We start from the raw sequence: 21,400 nt of genomic DNA on the forward strand, positions 1-21,400 counted from the left end.
ATATATGAAATATGCCCTATAAATACCTATTATTGTGTTTAAAAAAAGTATATAAAAAATACTAATAAAAGAACTATGTCCTTAAAATACCAGTAAAGTCGTTGGCTCCGATGTGCATTTGAAGTCACCCCACCCACAAATCTGTGGATCTCTAGTGGGACCCTTGATATCCACTTTGGCAGGGTTGTTGTTTTCTATTTTGCTGTGCGATAATCACTTCACCAGTGATAATTCCGACCCGGTTGGTAACGGGTTACAGTTAAATGGAATGAAAAAGTGGAAATCATCACCGGTGAAGAGATTATCGCACAGCCCTGTGGTTCACTCCTACAGCCCTGAAGAGTCACAGGATTTTTCCTGAGTGATGAAACACGTGTCGGCTGGCTTTCTTTCTGTATTGACCCACATGACTTTATATAAAAGAAACTTCCACAATATATTCCTGATGTCGACCTTCATAATTTCTGAACGTGAAGTCGTTTGATGAATGGTTTGGTTTTTACACTGAAACCTAAAATTTGAAAACTTGTGCACAGGACTTGGTTCTAACCCTACACACATATCAAATGAGGTGTCATCAGTGATGTCATTTGAGATGTCATCAGTGATGTCACTGACCATGTCATGAATGATGTAGTATGTGACATCATCAGCAGTGGATTGCGGATGCGCGAAATATAGTTAGTGCAACTAACTATATAGGAGCAATTTCAATGGTTTTTTAAATGCTAATTCCTAACTATATAAGGCCTGAAACCTATGGTTTTTTAAGTGAATTTGCAAGGTTTTTAAAATGCTAATTCCTAACTATATAAGGCCTGAAACCTATGTTTTTTTAAGTGAATTTGCAAGGTTTTTTAAATGCTAATTCCTAACTATATAAGGCCTGAAACTTATGTTTTTTTAAGTGAATTTGCAATGTTTTTAAATTCTAATTCCTAACTATATAAGGCTTGAAACCTATGGTTTTTTCAGTGAATTTGCAAGGTTTTTTAAATGCTAATTCCTAACTATATCAGGCGTGAAACCAATATTTTTTTTCAATAAATTTCAAAGGTTTTGTAAATGCTAATTCTATTAGCGGATAACGTTTATATATGTTATTATCCTTCTGGGACCACCTGCGCAGCCATCTTGATTCTCAGGAGAAGTGAGGCACAAGAGAGCACAAAACAAGAGTGGAAAATGTGAAAAGGGGGGAGGGTTGAGACCCCCCGACCCCCTAGCCCTTCTCAGGGGGTCCCAGAAGGACAACCAAGTGCAAAAAAAAATTCTTTTTTTTTTTTAATAAATCGAGGGGTACGCGCACGGTACGCGTACTGTACGCGTACGGTGCGCGTACCCCACGATTTTTTTGATATTTTTTTTTTTGCCCTTGGGGGTCCTTTTGGGACCCTCTGAGAAGGGATAGAGGGTTGGGGGTCTCTACCCTGCCCCCTTTTCGTGTTTTCCACTCTTGTTTTGGGCTCTCTTGTGCCTCATTTCTCCTGAAAAACAAGATGGTGGCCAACACTTCCTGGTTTGGACAGTTTGGAATGTTGGCATTCGACTACCAGCCAATCAGAAACTCGCTCGCGCACGTAACGGTACGTGCAAGTACGCGTACGGTACACATACCGAACGCGTACGGTGCGCGTACATTGAGCGCATATAGATATATAATTTGCTCAAATTCAATTTTCTCAACAACTACTGGAGGGATTTTCACCAAATATAGAAAAGGCACTACTGCATACCTGTCCCTACCATTTTGCCAAGTTTGGTGTAATTCCGTTCAGCCGTTCGGGCTGTAGCCGTGTCTAAAGGTCCCATAGAAAATGCCATTTGAAAAATGTCAAATTCAATTTTCTCAAGATCTACTGGAGGGATTTTCACCAAACATAGCAAAGGCACATCTGCATACCAGGCCCTACCATTTTGCCAAGTTTGGTGTAAATCCATTCAGCCGTTCGGGCTGTAGCCGTGTCTTAAGGTCCTTATGGAAATTAACATGTGTAAAACACGTTTTGGGTCCCCCCTTTCGGCCCCCGCTTGACGAATCCCCCCGAAAATTTCAGGGAAGGAGCGGAGCTGGCCAAAATTCTGGAAAATTACACACAGATTCCTCAATCGGCGCCAAAGTTATTCCCAATAGAATGTTGAGCGCATATAGATATATAATTTGCTTAAATTCAATTTTCTCAACAACTACTGGAGGGATTTTCACCAAATATAGAAAAAGCAATACTGCATACCTGTCCCTACCATTTTGCCAAGTTTGGTGTAATTCCGTTCAGCCGTTCGGGCTGTAGCCGTGTCTAAAGGTCCCATAGAAAATGCCATTTGAAAAATTTCTAATTCTATTTTCTCAAGAACTACTGGAGGGATTTTCACCAAACATAGCAAAGGCACATCTGCAAACCAGGGCCCTACCATTTTGCCAAGTTTGGTGTAATTCCATTCAGCCGTTCGGGCTGTAGCAGTTTCTAAAGGTCCCTATGGAAATTATCATAGGGAAAACACGTTTTGGGACCCTCTTTTTTCTCGGCCCCCGCTTGACGAATCCCCCCGAAACTTTCAGGGAAGGAGCGGAGCAGAGCGAAGCAATTTTAAGGAAAATTACACGTAGATTCCTCAATTGGCGCCAAAGTCATTCCCAATAGAATGTTGGGGATTTCCTATGGCAACTAGGTCCTAACTATATATACCTACTGGCGCCAACCAGTAGGTAATATATATATATATATATATATATATATATATATATATATATTAATTACCTACTGGCAGTCGCCAGTAGGTAGTTATAGTTAGGACCTAGCTTCCTTAGGGAAAGCATTTTTTGACTTGGCTATAACATAGCTTCGTTTGACTAATCGTCATGAAATTGCCCCCAAAAAGTTTCAAGGTAGGTTCTGGTTGTCATTGAAGGTTTGGGGTTGAGCCGTACAGTGGGGTCCGAGAAGTTGGGTCACGAAATAAGGGTGCGCTTCTAATGTTAATTCCCATACATAAAATCCGAACCGCTGAATGGTCTTACACCAAATTTGGCAGGGAGGTAGATGTTGGTTCAAGGAAGTGCCTTTTGCTTATTAGCTGTAAATCTGTCAGTAGTTTTGAGAAATGTAAGTTTACAATTTAGTGCTATCTCTGGTCACGAAGTCTTTCCAAACAAAGACAGCTCATGCAGGTAAAGCACTGCTTTAATTGGCTGTCAAGACTTCAACCGGGAAGTGTTGGCAGCCATCTTGGGACTCAGCTTCAAGCTAATTCCCCCCCAAAAAAGTAAAAATAAAGAAAAGGGGGCAGGATGGGAATACCCTGACCATCAAGCCATGGTCTTGGGGTCCCCTGGGACTCAGCCACGGCATTAAAACTTTTTTTGGTAAATTGCTGTGAATTTGCAATATTCACTGCAATTTGTTTTTAAAAGCAAGCACTGGCTGCCACTCTTGCTTTACAATAACCCCCAGGTGGGCCAGGTTTCAGAGGCATATAATATATGTAGAAGGGGGGCGCAGGGGGCACCCCTCCTAGGGCTCATCAAAGCCCCCGGGACCGCCACCACACTGGGGATAATTTAAAGAATATAGGGGGGCACTCAAGGACCACCCCGCCCCGGTGACCGTCACCTTCCCAGGGCACATGCATTAAAAAAAAAATGTAATGGGGTACCGCCACTTCCTTTTGGCTAAATACCATAATATTGAGTGGGGGGCTCCGCTGCTCCCACGCAGCCCCGGGGCACACAATCACTAATTAAGCGAGGTCTGTTGCGGACCCCCAGCCCCGGGGACCAACACCTCTCCAGGGCTTATGCAAGATGGGAGGGGGGAGCGTGTGCCCCCCCAAACCTTCCTGGGACCCTGCATGTCCCTGGGGAGATTCACCCCCTAGGGACGGCTTCAGCAATGTCCGGGGAGCCCAGCCCCGGACACTGAAGTTTGCTATGGCATGGCAGGAGTACCGCTCCCGCCATGCCATAGTAAACACTTCTCCACTTCTTGGAAGCAAGAGCATTTAAAAGGCTCTAGCTTCCAAGCAGAGCAGAATTGCTTTTGGACAGAGGGAGCTCATATAGTTAGTTCAGCTAACTATAACTGCTGAATTTCTCTGGTTTTGTACGAGTGAAATGCCAGCCTAACTATAATCTCCCTGTAACCTTTGTTGTTTTTTCACTGAAATATATATATATGTTGATATTTATTTACTTACCATGCATAATTAATTAAAACCATTACATGACATACATCATACTTTACAAAAATTATTCTGATATGTTAAAGTCTAGTTGCATACACTGACCAAGAGAGTATAAATTGGCTAAAACGTACACAAAAAATGGCTTAAACCTTGTTGCAACAGTTAATGAAGTCCTGCAAGCACGCATCAAGCAGTCATTCGACTCTTCAACTGAAAGTGCATATGGTGCAGTGCTAAAGTGAGAGCTTTTTAAAAGCACTGAGGCGGGAGATGACTTTTAACAGGTCTTTGTCTGCTCCTCAAATGCTAGATCAGGGTATGAGAACAGAGTAGTAAATATATACTGTCTATATGCACGTACCTTTTGATGTTTTGTCCACTATATTTTTGTATCCCGATATCCAGTAGTACAATCGGTCTTGTATCACTAAGCATTTGTTTAGCAAATCTTCAAGACCTTATATAGCAGACCTCCTCCAAACCAGACTTAGCATACTCTGCATAATGAGGGGGACAACCAGAGGCAGAGGCGTGGAATGTATCTACCGCGAGCCAGTTACCGGCAAGAAAATTGCAAACCTGTCATATGAATACTTGTTAGAAAACTATATTCGCAGACAATCCACCTCTCTCACATGCGGCCTCGTGTGCCCCACCTCAAAAAAACCTAAGGCCTGGCCTACTTCCTATGAGGCGACTTCACTGATCACAATGTGTTCGCTCAAGAATGGGCGGACCCTTTTCTTCCTGGGAGAGCAATCCAACAGTTCAGAATCACACAGGCTTTCAGCATCCTTGACAAGCATGACCTACAGACAAAGAAAGAAAACTGGGTTTTAAGATGACCTCTGAGAATTGAAAAAAAGTGAAGGAGCTGGAATGGAGCGGATCCTAGAATAGTCCCTGGAGAGAAGGAAACAGCCTATCGAATTCACAGCCGACACCACAAGTTTACTTGTACCACTGCCTAGAGGGTCCCTCCCTTTTCTTTCCAGTGCAGCAGTGGTGACAAACTCATCATGTGAACGATTTTCAGAGCTTTAAGTGGGTCGGGTCTGAGAGCCGGCAGTTTTTTAAAGGGGGGCTCGAAACGGGTCTCTATCGGGCTCTGTTTTGTGCCCTGGCCTAGGCAGTCAGTTTTTTTTCCCGGACTGCAGTGACAGCAGGCACATCGATGTGCGCTGCTCACTTCTCACTAGTGGAGAAGTTACGGCATGACCTCATGCCAGATGAGTGTTGTAGAGGAAAGGAAATCCTTTATTAAAGAGAGTAATTTTCTCTTTGGATTTCCCTTCTCTTTTTGAAACTCAGTATCAGCAACATTGTCGGGGTGTCACCAGGGCTTTAAGGGGAAGCTTTTCCAATATTATATACAAGCCATAGTTGCTATTTATTTTATGCAACTAACAACCATTGGCAACGCCAAATAGTCCTTTGTAGGTATGATGTTACTTATATCATATATGTATGCAATGACAGAAACAGCAAGATACAAGTCGGGGGGCACACAATGCTAATCACAGATTTTTGGTTTAAGTGTTTAAGCCGTGCCCTTAATTTACATTGGCCTCGCCCCTTTGAGAACCCCTCCCGCCGACAGTTTTTTTTATCCCACTTAAAGCCCTGTTTCATTTACAAGGAACACACCCTAACTTCCTTATCGAATACACTGTTTCAACCACCGACCTCTGGTGTACACAGTAGGAACACAAAACACGACACAACTCAGGCTAGTAGTCTAGGACACACACGTGTGTTTCTTTGGCTTATACCCGTTAGCTATTGCAGAGCATTATTAATGTTACCCTCGAATAGTGAACGGTTTTTGTTTCACTTCCTAAAAATGTTTTGCGCTGGGGTGTGTAATTGAAAAGGACTTGTCCGTCGCACGAAGCAATTAGTTGAAAAGTAGTTTCGATTTGCTGGTGCGATTCGTTATTTTACCGGTAGGCGGCGCGAAAAGGTTGCATATCAATGGTTTCTTTGAGTTTAATTTTTTTTAGGCGGGGGGTGTAACTGTTGCAGCGTCCTCGGAACTATTTGAAATAGTAATTTAATGAGTCTCTCTTAATATTTTATAATCGCTTTTATCGATGGCACACTTTCACCGGAGTCAGTGGCGTAGCAAAAGTGCCATAAAACAGGGAACCCAATGCAAGTAACGAACTCCCTGTCCGTTAGTTGGGTTACGAGACAGCTGTAGCCAGGGTGTAGTAACCCCTGGGCCCTTGAGACGCTGCACCTGCTGCTCCAGTCAGGAGCGCTCAGAGGGATAAGGCAGTTTCAGAACATCACCGCCAGAGTGTGTCCCTGCTGCAATCGGTCAGGCGTTAATAACTCACTGTTAAGTTTGTTTACTTTTATATTGGAAAGAACACCACGTCAAGTACCAGAGTGCAAACAATAAAACCAGGACTGGATACCTGCTCACACCTGCTAAGGAAGAATGAAACCACGAAGATTTCCGTCAGAGAGGCCCGTCCTGGTGACCCGGCTCTACCCTGTGTGTTATTTAGTGTCATATAAAGCATGTGGTTACAACGTAACTGGAAGTAAACTTGATCTATCCACACTGGATCTAAAACCATAATAATCTAATAGTTCAGACCTAGTATCTACCAACACTTTATTTCATGTTGCGAAACACTCAAAATGCCTCTGGTCCGAGTGTGAGGGACTCACCAAGTGCACTTTGTTTGCTGTGTGTTCTGGGACGTCTTGTCGGGTTTATCACATTATAAAACCAGGATTACACGTTCAAATATACACAGGAAAACCATCGACAGGTTCAGACACCACCTCCCTCTTGTGAATAGAGCAACGCTATATAATAAAAAGTTAAATACAATATATAAAATCCTCTAAACGTGGAAAGTTTGGAGTCTCTATTAATTAGAACCGCTCGTTGATCAGTTGGAAACCTGTTTTTGCTCAACTTGGAACAGGACGACTGCCTCAGCCATTCCCGACTGAATTCATGGGTGTCATGCTTGTCACCCGCGACCAGTCCTATGTTTTTCTTGCATTCTGGTACTTATAGTATGTAAGGGCTTCAAAGTGAAAAGTACTATTGTCTCAGAACTAAAAGACCATAGCCGGCTCAGTGTGTCACATGTACATTTGATCTGGAAACCACATAGCATTGCGCAGTACCACATAAAATCAATGCCAAACAGATTAGATTTGCATTCCTTTTATAAAGCTGCGCCTTCCTTGGTAGTTCTCACGGAGTGGTATCTGGAATTCTTTTTCGTTCCAGGTTTGATAACCAACTTAAATCTGGCTGTGATTGGGGTGGTGAAATGCTCCCGTGTTTCAGCCCAGTGCGCGCGCCCCGGCGGCCGCAGCTTCAGGTGTATTTCAGAGAGACCAATGCCCTCCAGGTGGGCTGAGTGAGGTACTTTACTGGTGCATACGCAGGCATAGTCAGCGCCTCGTGCCGGAGATATTGGAGTGAAGAGAACGCCCAAAACGTAAGCAAATGAGTGAAACGAGGCGTTGCTTTCTTTTGACGAGGGGGGTACGTGAAAATTCCAAAGCCTCGCTGCTCACATCTGGTGGGGCTGGAGGTGCGACGTTCTGTATAGGAGTACCAAGCACAGACTGGAGGAAGAGAGAGGCACGGGTGTTGCCTCAGCATCCTGATGCCCACAGGTGCCTCAGCTTCTGCAGCGCCAGCAAAATGGCTTCTAGGCTCCACAGGTTTATAAGGAGCACGCCTTTTTGGTCCAGTAGCCATATACCCCACATTCACGAGGGCACACGCAGGAATCTCGGCGGTCCCTGTACACACTGTGTCCACTGCAGGCACTTCCGGTTGGCTGCAGGTGCACGGAGCGCGCGGCGACCCAGCCCCGAGCTCGTGCAGAGGAAGCCCTCCCAGACACCAGAGACATTTTGGAGTTATATACCGTTGCTCACCCGCCCCTCTTCCTCCATTGTGGCTGTCAAGCTATTGAGCGCGCACCTTGGGGGGCGGCATGAGGGAATGGGGTCGTGCACGCCCCCTTTTACTGTAAAGCCTGGGAAGGGAGCGCCCGCCGAATAAATGGAAGAAACGTGCGCCACTCGCATGGGTGCATGTGATGCGAGGGAGGGGAGAGCACGTGCTGGTGCAGCCTCCTGAACTGCCCACAGCCTGTCAGGGGGAGGGGAGGGGAGCGGGAGGGGGGAGCAGAAGTGCAGAGGCAGCGCAGCTCCGGCAGCCTCTAGTCACTCTCTCCAGCCCTAGCCACCGAGCAAGAGAGGCAGGCAGCCCCGAGCTACACCAGCAGGCGCGCGGGGGAGCCGGGACGTGCCTCGAGGTAAGGGGGCCAGAAGGCTGCGGGCAGAGAGCGGGGCACCGGGGGGGAGAGGCCGACGGAGGGGTACACGGCTGGCCGACGGGGATATACAGGGGAGGAGGGAGAGGCCGACGTGGAGCGCAGCGGAGCAGGGAACGGCCTTCAGCGTGGAGTATACCATGAGCACTATGCGTTTTGAACAGTCGATTAAAAAATAAAATGAAATATATATATATATATAGCGGAAAGCGACACTGAACATAGAGGGAAGGTGGTTCTTTGAGGCACAGAGCAAGAAGCAAGGGGGAGGGCCGGGTGCAGGCTGGTGTAAAATGGGCGAAATGTGAAGAGGAGAAAGAGTGGGCGTGTGGATTATAAGAAAATAACGGAGAGAGGGGAAGAAAGGGCTGAGATTCGCGGAACTGGGTCTTCGCCTCGGATGGGGGCCATACCTCGGGGTTTGTGGCTTGGTGGGGGACGGGGTCTTGGCTGCCGGGTGGGCTTTTTGGAGGAGGGGGCGCATGTGTACAGCTGCCTACTGTCCCCCATACACTTATTTATATAGCGCGGACTTTACCCAAAGGCGTCAGAGCGCTTCACAATAGGAACAGAACTGATACATGTGGAGAACATTAGAGGTTTTCCCCTGTGGATGGCGGGTGATTACCGAGGGGAGGGGGGGGGGGTTGGCAGTCCACATGGACTCCTCATTTAGCCCACGACCAATTAAAATCTGTAGGCACACGGTTTTGCTGTAAAACACTGGTTGTTACCCAGATGTCTACATCTCAGGAGCTTCGGCGACGGGGGTGGCATTACCTGGGTCACTTACGACCAGTTCCTCTTAAGACTTCTTTCACACCTACCTATCTTTGTAAAAATACCACCGCTGTCATTTCACGGATCGAGGTTGGAGCAATGTACACGTTCATTTCACATATAACCAGCTGCCTTCCGCAAAAAAAGACGGCAAAAGATACAATAATTGTAATCTCATTTCAAATTGCTCCTGATTTCCGTGCCTCATTTTCAGTGTAAAAAAAAAGCCTCAAGCGCTTCGGGGTTGTGCCCTGGCCACTAAAGTGTAGACACAAGGGACTACCAGTGACTGTAATAAAAATAAAAAGGGGGGTGTGGCATCAATCCGGAGAAAGCAGAATGCAAAACCCCATAAATTGTTCCTCCGAGGAGATAATGCGTGTGACTGTTCAGATGTAGTAAAAAAAAAAAAGTCTGTCACATCTGCTAGGTGTGAGGTGGTGCGGACGCTCCGCCAGATTCTCACTGCGGTGGAATTGAATGGGCTCCACTGGAATTACCTATTCCTTTGTCTGGGGCTCGCGCATGCGCGAGTGGGGGGAGACAGGCTGGCAACGGGGTCTCGCTCTCCTCATCCATCACACTGGAGCAGGACCACGGAGACAAAGCCAGCCATGGATGCTGGTGCAGCGGCCGCTGCCAGCGCTGAGCCTCTACTGCAAGTCTCCTCCTTTCTTGAAGCAAGAAAAGCACCAATCCCGTCAGCTGCTCGGGAGCTGTATGGACGTGCGTTACACCAGATGGGGGGCTGATTGCATGCATGAAATGCCAAAACACGAAATTGAATAGGCGCCTTGCAACAGCCATTTTTAAAAAAAATTCTTTAAACCATTCTGTCACAATCTGACACCGGTGGAGGGGGCTTGGGAAGATGGCTCGACTGAAGCAATCATTTGGCCACACATGCCTGGAACAAACTCGCTGCAAGAGTATAGCAGAACAGAGAAGGAATGAATAATATAACGTGCATTTTAGCGGAAGCTGTCCTGACCAAGCAGAGCTGGAAGTGCTTGGTGTGCTCAACCAGGCTTAGAATGGCTGACTACACTGCTACTTGGTCGTTCTGAATTGCAACATTGTAGAGGGTCACAATTTGTCATGTCCGAACACGCTTTTGCATTGTGGGAGGCTCTTTGACCCAATTATGTTTATTACACAGGTGCTTTCTTCTAAGATTCATCAGTCAATCTGTTTGTGGGCTACTCTGTTCCCTGATATATATATTTCTAAAGTTGAAACTGTTCTTCCAACCCCTCTGTCGAGACAGATGCCACCAGCGGAGGTTCCCAGAAAATGGGAGTGCCACCCCGAGCTGTACCTGCTTTTCACTCGCCACACCCAGTGGCGTAGTGCCATGACTCTAGTGCAAAGGACATGGGTCCCCTGGCCGCTGTTTAAACTGTGAAATACCACCATAATCTGGGTACACCCGGCGCCTCTGTGCCCCGGTGCCACTGCACCTGCTGCACAAAAGGAAGCGACGCTGTAATCGCATCCCTTGAGGTACCCTTACACTCCCATCGCTCTTAGCCGCACTGCTGTGTTTTGCCTGTACAAAAAGCTGACGTTTACCCCAGTTATTCCCTTGGTGGGGAAATGAGGAGGGGCTAGTTCTTGCGATTCGCCGTGCTTTCCAGAAATTATTAATCCTGCTGCTTCATCCACAGTGTCTTGTATGCGCTCTCAAAAGATGGCACAACGCTACGGAGAGCATCCCTTTGAGCGCAAGTGGTATTGCCAATTTTAAGGGGGGGGGGGGGCGTAATAGTGGGTGTTTCTTTAAGAACACGTCGTTACTTTGATTTAACATTTTTTGCATGATATTATTTAGGTCCGGTTAGCTTAATTCATTTGTCCACAATACAACTAAGAAAACCATTATCAGTGGGTAAGGTATCGTTGGAATCTAACGGATACTCATCGACACTGTTCTGCTTTTCAAAATGGCCTACGAAGGGCCGAAGGCGTGCCTTCCTCCTCCTCTCTAGAAAATGGAACCCGCGTCAGTGGTTGCCACAAGACCAAGCCCAGGGAAGCCCAACTGACAATCCCCCTTGGGCATTCAGACTTAAGGTGTCTGGAAACGTCAAAATCATTAAAAGCAAACGAGTTGCGAGGTTTGGAAGTCTGTTCTGCTGCACAGTCTTTGCTGAATTTCTCCTGTTGCTGGAAGAGCTGGACTTGAGGCGAGGGGCTACCAAAAGCGGGTGTGTCGCTTTCAATTGTGCAGTGGCATGGGGGTTTAGGACAATAGGGGCACACTAGACCCCAAACATATTTTCCTGACCTGTATTGGGGGCCAATGTGCCTTCTTTACGCCACTGTAGCAACTGCACAGGAGCGATAATGTATACTCGTTCCGAAAATTCACGCGTTAAATTGCCTCATTAGAAATGTAATAAAGCAGTGAGAAAATGTGTACATTTTCTTAAAACATAATGTTGGAGGTTCTCTGTAAAAGTAGTTTACAAATTCGTGGTTATTTAAGATCCATGTTTGCATATACGTTGAAAAATGTGCCAAACCATGTGTGTAATTTTTTGCCAGTTAAACTGCCAGCAAAGCTTGTTTTTAGTGTGGATGGTAAGACACTGGGCTCTCAGAAGGTGTTACTTTGAGTGTCTAAATTTGAGGTTCTGTGATGGTTGGCGTACACTGTTCAAAATATGCGCCAAGCTTTCAGAGCCGAGGGTGAGCGGTCTGGTTGTGTGCTGCAGGGACGGGTGGCAGTGTTAAGTAGAATTGTACTTTCACACGGGGGAAAAGTTGTCGGAAAAAAGCGTGGCAGGTTTTTTTAAATGGTCTATGGAGTTCAGATTTTTATATTCTTTTCTGCGTGAGGCTGGTGGCACCTGTCACCTTTTCAAACAAGTCTGGTGGATGGAGTGGTATGCTTCTGCATGGCAATATCTTGGATCAAGGCAGGACCCATGTGTGATGCATCCTAGCAAATATCAGAGGTGTCAGTGCAAACAATGAACCCGGCTTGCCCACATGCTAGGGAAGTCTTAGAATAAAATTCCAATTCATATTGATTGAAAAGGTTTGCAGATCACACTGATACACAGCATAGGGCCCCACAAATACTAGCATCTCGGTAGGACCATTGGTCAGTTGCAGAAGCATGGCACTTATCCATCTTGAGGGGAGCTTGTGGCAAACTTCCCAACACTGCTGACTTGCTTTATTATTCCAGCGTCAGACAGCTGGGATCCATACAGACGATTGAAGCTATGTAAATGAATGAGGTGGAACACCACCCATTTTTTTTCATGTACCTAGCTCTGGTAACAGGCCTGTGTGCAAGTGTTTATCAAACTAGGATAGAGAACTGGTCCTTGGCCCTTTTACATTCATTGGTCTTTCAATTGGCTTGCCATACACTTGGCAGTCATTGTCCTGAATTGTGCCTCACAGACCAATACTGCCTTGCTGTAGTTATAATCCATGCCTCCCATCACCTATATCTGAGGGAGTGGAGCCCTTTTTTTCTCTTCACCCGTTTCCTTTGCTTCCCAGGATCTTGTTTAACATTCAGGCAGATTAAAGGTGATTATTACAGCTCAGCTCCCATGTGGTCTGGAAAGCATTGCTTCTTACTCTTACAGCAGATGTTTATGGTCGGTTTATGGTCGGTCTATTCTATCTGTCCATTTCCCTAAACCCCACGTGCTTTCCGCATTTCCATTGGTAAACAGCCATCAACTGCATATGGTGGCTTGGAGTGAACACTTGATGCTACAAAGCAGGGTGCTTTAGGAAGGAAGCAGCATATATTTGGATGTCTATGTGCCTGGAAAGGCCTGGTGGTCTTTCCATCCCCACAATTGGGAACAATTATCAACCTGAAGTGACTCTTAGGTGCTCCAGTTCAGGTGCTTCAGCCTTAACCATGCAATCACTTGCAGGCTATTCGTTTTTTATGGGATTGCTTATTGCCTGCCTGGCTTTTCCAGGTCTCAGAGTTAAATGGGTTACTAGATGAACTGTTAAAGAATTCTGCCAGGATGTTTACTTGTTGGGGAAAATGATCTTCCAGGCGACTGAATTGCTTTGCCTTCTGCCATCCACTGGTCTACTCAACACTAAAGTTTTGAAATTGCTGACATGTTCTCAAGAACAATGGCTCATTCTTTTGAAGAGGGTTTTCTGGCATGACTGCCAGTCAAAACAGTGTTTCTGGTAGTTATTACTTCTGCAAGACACATTGAGGAGCAGTGCTTTAGTTCTACACGGACCAGTGTTTCCCGATAAGGTGGTTTACTACAGGCGGGAATTCCTTTTAAACATAAACTCCTGTTTTTTTTAATGCATAACCCTAGTTCCGGAGAAGCTTGTACACTGCACCACGGGATGTCTTTAAAGACTTTTGGGCTAGCTTCAGTTGGTGGCTGAATTTTAGTCCTGTACCTCTGTGTGTGACTCTTAGAAAGGTTTCTACCCTGTGCAAGCCTTCAGTTGCAACCTGTAGTCTTGAGAATTCATTTGGTAAAGTCAACATATTATACCATGGGAAGAGCTTCTTTTCCCTCCGGTTCATGGACATTCGAACATAAGAATGGCTGCATCTTGCTCAGAATCAAGAGATCCTTCCATCTCTGGCATTAGCAATGCAGCCACTTGTACATCATTGTACACTTTAACACAACACAAACGTCTACACCAGACGGGCTCTCATTTCTTCTGTTTCTTTTATATTGAGAGCAGGGCAGTTTAGAATGTTTCTTCTGCAACGAAATCTTAGATATTGAATTTCAGTTTGATGTATTGTTTTCCAAACCCTCTTCTCAGACCTAGAACATACAGTCCTTCAGGTTGTTATGGTTGGATTCTTTCTCTCGAATCTTCCTCATACCAAGCCCTCCTTTTCCCTCTTACATCCCTCCGCCTAATCTACTTCAGTTGGCTTGGAGCGTTGCTGTTCGTTAGAGCAGACCAAGTAGTGATGGAGGAGTCTCCTCTATGAGCTCGAAGTAGGGGCCCAAAGGGAATACAAATAGTGCAAGCCTAGTTGCAGGTCTCTGCAAGGCTGATTTATCTCTTATTGGCAGGGCTATGAATGAAAGATGATGTAACAATATTTGGGACCGGTATGTCTTTTTGTATCGCCTTCTAGTTATTTGACGTTACAAGGAAACCTAGCCTGTGGCCTCTTGTATGTTTTTGGTCGTGGGATTCCTGTGTGACCTGGAAAATGGTTGCTTGGTTAGTGGTACTTAATCACAGATATTGAGCAAATGAGGCACGTCTCGCTGCCCAATCGAGCGCATCAAATCCTGTTTTTAAGAAACTAATTAATGTACCATTCACCAAGATCTTCAGAGAGGCCTGTTGCCATGGGAGTAACTTGACAGAACGGTGTTCAGATATGAAAGGTGTACAGTAAAGCAGTCCTGTTCTGCTTAACAAAGAACAGTGTTTTTGTTAGAAATACCGAAATGGTGCACACAGTGTGTTTTTAATTTTTTTTTTTTTTTAACAAGAACGCCACTATATTTGTTTAATTAAAACAATATTTAAAAAAAACTTAACATTTTCCTTTCTGTATCAGATATACCCTCATTTAACTTCCATTACCCTCATTTACCTTCCGTTGCAGTTTTGCATCCTATCTCAAGACCCGGTCACTGTTTGAGCACATAAATGTATGCATGTGAATGTTCACGTGCCAGAAGCAACATTCCTTAAACCGTTTGGGTGTCTAGTTTTCACACGGTTGCCCTATTCTGTCTCCTTGAATTTTATGGTAGTTATTGGCCTTTCATTAAATGTGGGTTGGGGGGGGGCGGGGGGGGGGTGGGGGGGCGGTAATGGTTGTGGCTTAAAACATATAAACTAAAAATCATTGCTTAGCATAGTGTGCCCCGGGCTGGCATTTTGCTGCTTTTGCCATTGCATCCAGACACATAATACAAGTAACATTACACCTACAAGCCAGGACTATTGTCTCTGTCAGTGGTTGTCAGTTGCATAAGATAAATAAGCAACAGCTACAGCTTTGTTGTATATAATGTTGAAAAGGCTTTAGTTCTGACATGATGAGACTAAAAGAACTATAACCATTTGATGCAACTATTTGAAGTTGCATCAAAGGCAGTGAAGGGTGGTACTGCTGCAGATACATTTTATCTATTCATCCTCCGAGTGAGGGCAACAATGGAGAGCCTTGTAGGGACCAGTCTCGGCACCTTCCTTTTAGAACTGCTGGTGCTGCACACTGGCAGGACCCGGGTGACTTAAAGTCCTGGGTAGTAACATTTTAAGAATATGCCCATTCTTTTTCTGATTTAGGTGTGCTACAGGTTTCATGCATGGTTGCAGAGGTCTGCCATTAGGTGATTTAGTATTGAGTGGAAACAACGTCTTTATTTGGATTTTCTTGGTCCCAGCTAGGGCTGGACTGGTGAACCGAAAGTAGCCTTGGCAAAATGCTCCACCAGCTAGGGCTGGACTGGTGAACCGAAAGCAGCCTTGGCAAAATGCTCCAACTAGCCCCGCTCCCTTTATCTCCTCATGCAATCTGTCTGTCCATCATCCTCTCTCTCCCTAATGGCTTTCTCTCTACCTTCTCTCTCCCACCCGCTCTTTCTCTCTCTTGAAACATCCCCTCAACTGCTGCCATTAACCTAATGGAGCTGGGAAAGTTATAGAGGCGCCAGGAGTGGTCTTGGATTTTCAGAACCGACCCCTATAGGGCTCCAGTCCACAAGGGAAATTCCGGTGGAATAAAATGCCTGTCAGGCTCTAGTCCTAGCAAGTACTCGCCGTTTCCTTAAAGAGAAACCAGGAGTATAGTTGAATTAATTGTCTCCAGTCTGAGCTCAGGTTTTGTTCCGATAATACTAGCCTTTATAAGGATAACTTCATAATCCAGGGAAAGTATAGATGAGCCTTATTGAAAGTTATATTATAAGACACTCTAATGTCAGAGCAGATGTTCAATGGGATCTTCTAGTGGCAACTGAGCTACGACCACTTACCACATAGTCCTAGTTCATTAGGCCAATCTCTGGCTTTGTTTATATTGCACATATTCTAAGTAGGCCAGAAAAGGGTGCAGTATTTATTGGATCTACTAAATATCATACCCCTGTGAAGCAATATTTTCCAGGCGCATCAAATAAATGATATTGAGTTTTTAGCTTGTATTTGCGGCATTTATGCTTCATTGGTATTTTATGCCCAAAATTCCACACATTTTGCATTTTTTCCTGGACGTTTTCCCCAGGTGCATTTCTGCACATATGATCTACTACAATCTTTCAGGGGCTGTGAACTAATGGTTAGCTCGAAATTATTATTCCTGTGCAAACTCTTGTATGAATAAACAAAAGAAGAGAGGTTGATGTCTCTTAAAAGCCACTTGGATGGAGCCACCAGATTTAAGATAATCACACCCTATTTGGGTTTGAAGGAAAGCCCTCACACACCGACCTAGTCAGTGTCATGCTTCATCATCGGGCCCCACCGAAGAGACCTAGTGCCTCTTCGGTGTGCTGCGACGCCAGAAGACTGCGGAGCTGGTATTGTGTAAAGGGTGTGTTGTGAGGAAAAATAAACTTAAACTTAAAAGTGTCTAAAGGGTATCTAAAAAAAGTTTATTAGTGATCCCTAGGACACGAATACAAGAGTTTTATGTGTCTGAATTGTAAAGCCAAGGTAATGGTTGGTTTAATTCAGAATCAATATATCATTAGTATGTCAACATGTTTCAGCCTTAGTATTGGTTTAATTTTACCTAGGCATTCGTCAGGACAATGATAAACCCCGGCGGTATGGACTCTCTAATCGTCCACCCTAACCTGGGGACGTGAAAGTGAAAAAATAAAAAGTGTTTAAAGTGCATAAAAATAGGAAGAGCGAATGCTCATTCCAAAAATCACTCCTAGTTTGGAGTGTCTCGGCACCTGTAGAACAAAAAGTACGAACAGACATATAAGACAAACAAACAATTATTTGTAGGGCTATGCCAGAGTACTTTACGGTTCATGGTGTTCCAAATCAGTGGCAGCAAACGTGTTCCCAGAATAACTGTTAGCGTTAAGCACCATCCAAATACCCTCTAGGGATGATACAACTAGTTCTGGGAAGTGTGGTGAAAATAGTGATTTAAAATAAGCCAACAATGGCTTCAGGGGGTTAAAATCACATGGTATGAGTGTTTCAGAGGATCAATAGACAAAGAGTCAGTGACCCCCACACGCAAGTATAATATAAAATCAGGTCTCACTTTAAAGATTGGCGCTATCTGCACCATGGGTCTCAGGAGGGGGGTTGGAGTGTCCCTGGCACATCCTAAAGGTAAGAAAACATAGGCTAGAAACATACGGAATCGCGATTGACTTAGCTTGATGGTATGGAGTTGTTCCGATCCTCACTGCAGCATTACTCACGCCCTCTGCACTCTCAGCCCGCTTGTACACCTAGTACTGCCTCTACCGGACCCCGACGATGGAGAGCGGGGCCGGTGGATTTGTTTTAAGGGGCTATGAAACGCTGTTCGCCCTTTTCCAGGTGGGCGTGGCTAATCCAGACCGAGGCCAGGGCGTTCATACCAGTGGGCGCGGTCGCTGAAAACGAGTGAAAACGAGGCTTGGTTGCACTCGTTGTTATAGAAACCTCGTGTTGTTTCTCCAGAGAGAGGCTTGCATTTTAGCGGACCAATCCTTGACAACGAGGCTTGGTTGCCTTTGGTGCTATGGAAACCTCGTGTAATGTCTCCAGACAGAGGTTTACTTATAATGGGCCGATCCTTGACTTTAAGCTTCGGTCTTTTGTTTTTAAAGAGAACACAATCAAACATATAATAAAGGATGTGTATGGCGGCAAGCCATGGTAGTACTTGTTGCCATGCAGAACATTGCGTAGTGTTTATTTTACATCGGGGCTTACTGATTCGCCAGTAAAGCACAATTTGAATTGGTTTGTGTGTTTAATTGAGATCTGCTTGTATCTACCCGTTTTTTAGTGCGCGGGGTAAAAAAAGGCTCGATGTTTTCTACATGAATATGAAAAATCTCAGAATCTGGAGATTAGGTTCTTGGTGTTTACAGCATTGGCGTTTGTTTTTAAATGGAGCGCTACTGATCGGACTTACATGGTTGGTGACTTTGACAAACATTAGAATCAAAGGGTTTCAGTTAAGTACAGTGTTCCATGGGATATCATCATTGAGCCCAATGATGTTGGTTCCTAGACGGTACACCCACCGCTGTTCTTTCTCAAAGAGTCTGGTAGGGATGTTTGTGGTACCGGTAATTTTTTCAATTATTGTCCATTTCATATCATTCGGGGTATGGTTGTGTTCAAAAAAATGTCGGCTCAGTTTAGTTGTTAATTTCTTGCATCGGATATTACTCCGGTGCTCACCAATGCGCTGTTTCACCTTTCTTGTAGTCATGCCGATGTAACGTAAGGAACAGGGACAAGTTATCAGATATATCACATTATTTGAGTTGCAGTTTGTATGGGCAACTTGTGTCCAGATTTTACCTGGTTCCAAAGATAGCGATTTTGTAGCTTCTGTAAGATGGCATATACTACAGTCTGAGCAGGGATAATGTCCTGTGATGGGAGGAAGACCCCATGCTATTGTGACTGAAGGTGTCTGAGGGTCAGTCTTATGTTTCGGGCGGGTATGAACCAGGGCATCTCTTAAGCTTCGGCCTTTTTTAAAAGAAAACATGGGTTTTTCCCAGTCTTTTTTTGCTGACTTTATGATGCTCCAATGTTTATTTATGGTTTTTTTCATGTAGTTTGATAGCCCGTTGAATGTTGTCACACAAGTGAGTGGCACTGGTTCTTGGTTGTTGACTTTTTCTTCTAGTAGGACTTCTCTTGGCTGATTCCTGGCTCTCTTAAAGCCTTTGTTGAGGATAGCAGAAGGGTATCCTCTGTCTTTCAGTTTTTCAGTTAAACTTGAGGCTTGTTCCTTGAAGTCAGTAAGTGTACTGCAGTTCCGCCTTAACCTCAGGTATTGCCCATAAGGAAGGTTCTCTTTTAGGGGGCGTGGATGAAAGCTACTGAATTCTAATAGGTTATTCTTTGCTGTTGGTTTATGATGAGTTTTTGTGGTTAAACATGTGCCAGATATTGTGATCAGTACATCCAGAAAAACAATATCAGACTCTTGTATGCACAGGAATCCGAATAAAACCCCTACATAGCTCGTAGTCGGAGTTAAGGGCATTTTTCAGAGTCTTTGTTTTATTTGGATGGTAGATGTGCATTAGATAGCTCGCCTGGTATAAGTGTCCTAAAGTTGAACATTGGCCGTGACTCAAAAAAATAAGGCAAAAGGAAGGCAGTAGCCTACAGCAAAGCACTTATCATTGCAGTCAACCCATTAACTTAACTGTAGTTTTTTAGCTGATTGGCTCCCACTACCAGGATTATGTATGTCCGTGAGAAGATCTCCTATGATGATGTGACAGAAGCTTGGATATTTTCTGTTTTGGTAGCTAAAAGGGACATATTGTTGAAGCCAGAGTCATTACCCTTGTCGCTAGGCACCAGAAAGATCCTCCCATATGACACAGGTTGACATCAAGAATGCTTGTGAAATTGCCCAAAAAGGTGTTTCCATGCTAAACGTGAAATATTGTTTTGTGGTAACCCTGGATTCTTAAGCTCTTGAGTCTACAATCCATGAATGGTGGTATGTATGGAAACGGTAGGTTAAGCATCCTCAAGTCACTCCAGCCATTCGTTATTACATTGGAGTAAGGGGGTACCTTTCATTCTTCTCTGCACCTGATGCCACAGTGACCATTTTAACCTGTAGAATTCTATTTTCACTGCAAGGAATTTAATGTGTGGAAGACTCCTAGGGAACTGTGCAGGTTTTTAACCACCTAATGAGAATTATAATTAGTTTTTTTTTGTCGTTAAACGTTTCTTTATGCCCCTCCACTTGTAAGACATACATTTATCAGTGAAAGGACTAAATGGGTTCCAGGAAGGCATTAGTGATTGCGTTGTGCTTTCAAACAGATATATTTTCAAAATGAACGGTTTTATGTGGTACAGATCTTTCATTTATTTTTTTCCTATTGAATCCTCTTTCAAAGGGGTCACCCTTACCGGATTGGGTGATGGGGGGGGGGGGGGTTTAACCTCGGAGTAGGCAAAGCCAGGATTTGCTTTTCTTTTTTCTGTTTAAGCTAGACAATCCATTGTAATGTATCATTTTTGTAGTGCTTTCCTACACCTGGCAAATCCCCAAGATGCTTTTTGGTTAGTTGAGTATGTATCTGCTCAATTTGTTGTGCCTGCTCAGAAGAGTGCTGTTTGAGGAGTGGCCTATGGGTATTATGCAGGCTTTGGGGGTGTGCTCCAAGCTTATCATAGTGGCATGCAGCATTGTCTTATGGCTAGACATGGATATGAGTAGATTGTGAGCAATAGGTTCACAAACCACATATACGCACCAGAAGAACTTTTAGCCTGTAGTCAGCTGAATCATGATTAGGATAACTGCCAGGTAGTATTTGCTTTCCTGAACTTTGACTCGCCTCCGTTTGGATAGCCCTAGTTGGTAGTCTACTGTAGCTGAGGTATAATTTACGGAAAATATGATGAATGACTGATGTGACACCAGACTTTTACATCTGTGTGCTTTCACAAGCTAAATATCACAGTTCGATGTTTCTCCAGTCCCACTTTCCTTCTCCATCAAATACATATTTATCCTGGATGACCCCCTACTAATGATATTTCGCACCGAATATACCATATTTAATTTACATTATGTAAAGTGCTCTAATACCTACATGAGTCTAGTTTGCACTATACGAAACACCAAATAAAACCAGCATTGGCATGGACAATTGGTCTCTCCTTTGGTACCTTGTAGGTATTTGGCAATGCAGCACATTATGCTGGGCGCTACAACATCTACTGTTACTTAACGTGCCACTGGTGAACGGGGGAGCCAGTCACAAATCAAGCCAGGAGGGGCTTGTCTGGCCCACAAGTGAGAGAATCAGCTGCAAGGGTCCGGTATTACACTTTAGAAGGGCGGGTGGAACATGCAGTGCCTTTGTAATAGTATGGTGTATAATGGTGAAGTAAGTGTGCCTGCCCACTTGTTACCAGAAATGAAGAGACAAATACAA

General features: G+C 44.6%; 1 protein-coding gene across 2 annotated transcripts in view; it reads left to right on the forward strand.

Annotated features, from left to right (window-relative positions):
• The first annotated feature begins 7,567 nt into the window (after positions 1–7,567).
• The window catches only part of BASP1 (brain abundant membrane attached signal protein 1), a 226,637-nt gene continuing 212,804 nt past the window's right edge, over positions 7,568–21,400 (forward strand). Inside the window, exon 1 of one of the 2 annotated variants that reach the window (XM_086965392.1) lies at positions 7,568–7,655. The gene's annotated coding sequence lies outside the window, so the exon portion shown is untranslated. Of the gene's footprint in view, positions 7,656–8,197; positions 8,487–21,400 lie in introns of those variants that run through there. The other variant, XM_086965391.1, reaches the window with a different exon arrangement.

This window comes from Lissotriton vulgaris, chromosome 4_1, assembly GCF_964263255.1.
Source record: "Lissotriton vulgaris chromosome 4_1, aLisVul1.2, whole genome shotgun sequence".
In the NCBI taxonomy this organism is placed as follows: Eukaryota; Metazoa; Chordata; class Amphibia; order Caudata; family Salamandridae; genus Lissotriton; species Lissotriton vulgaris.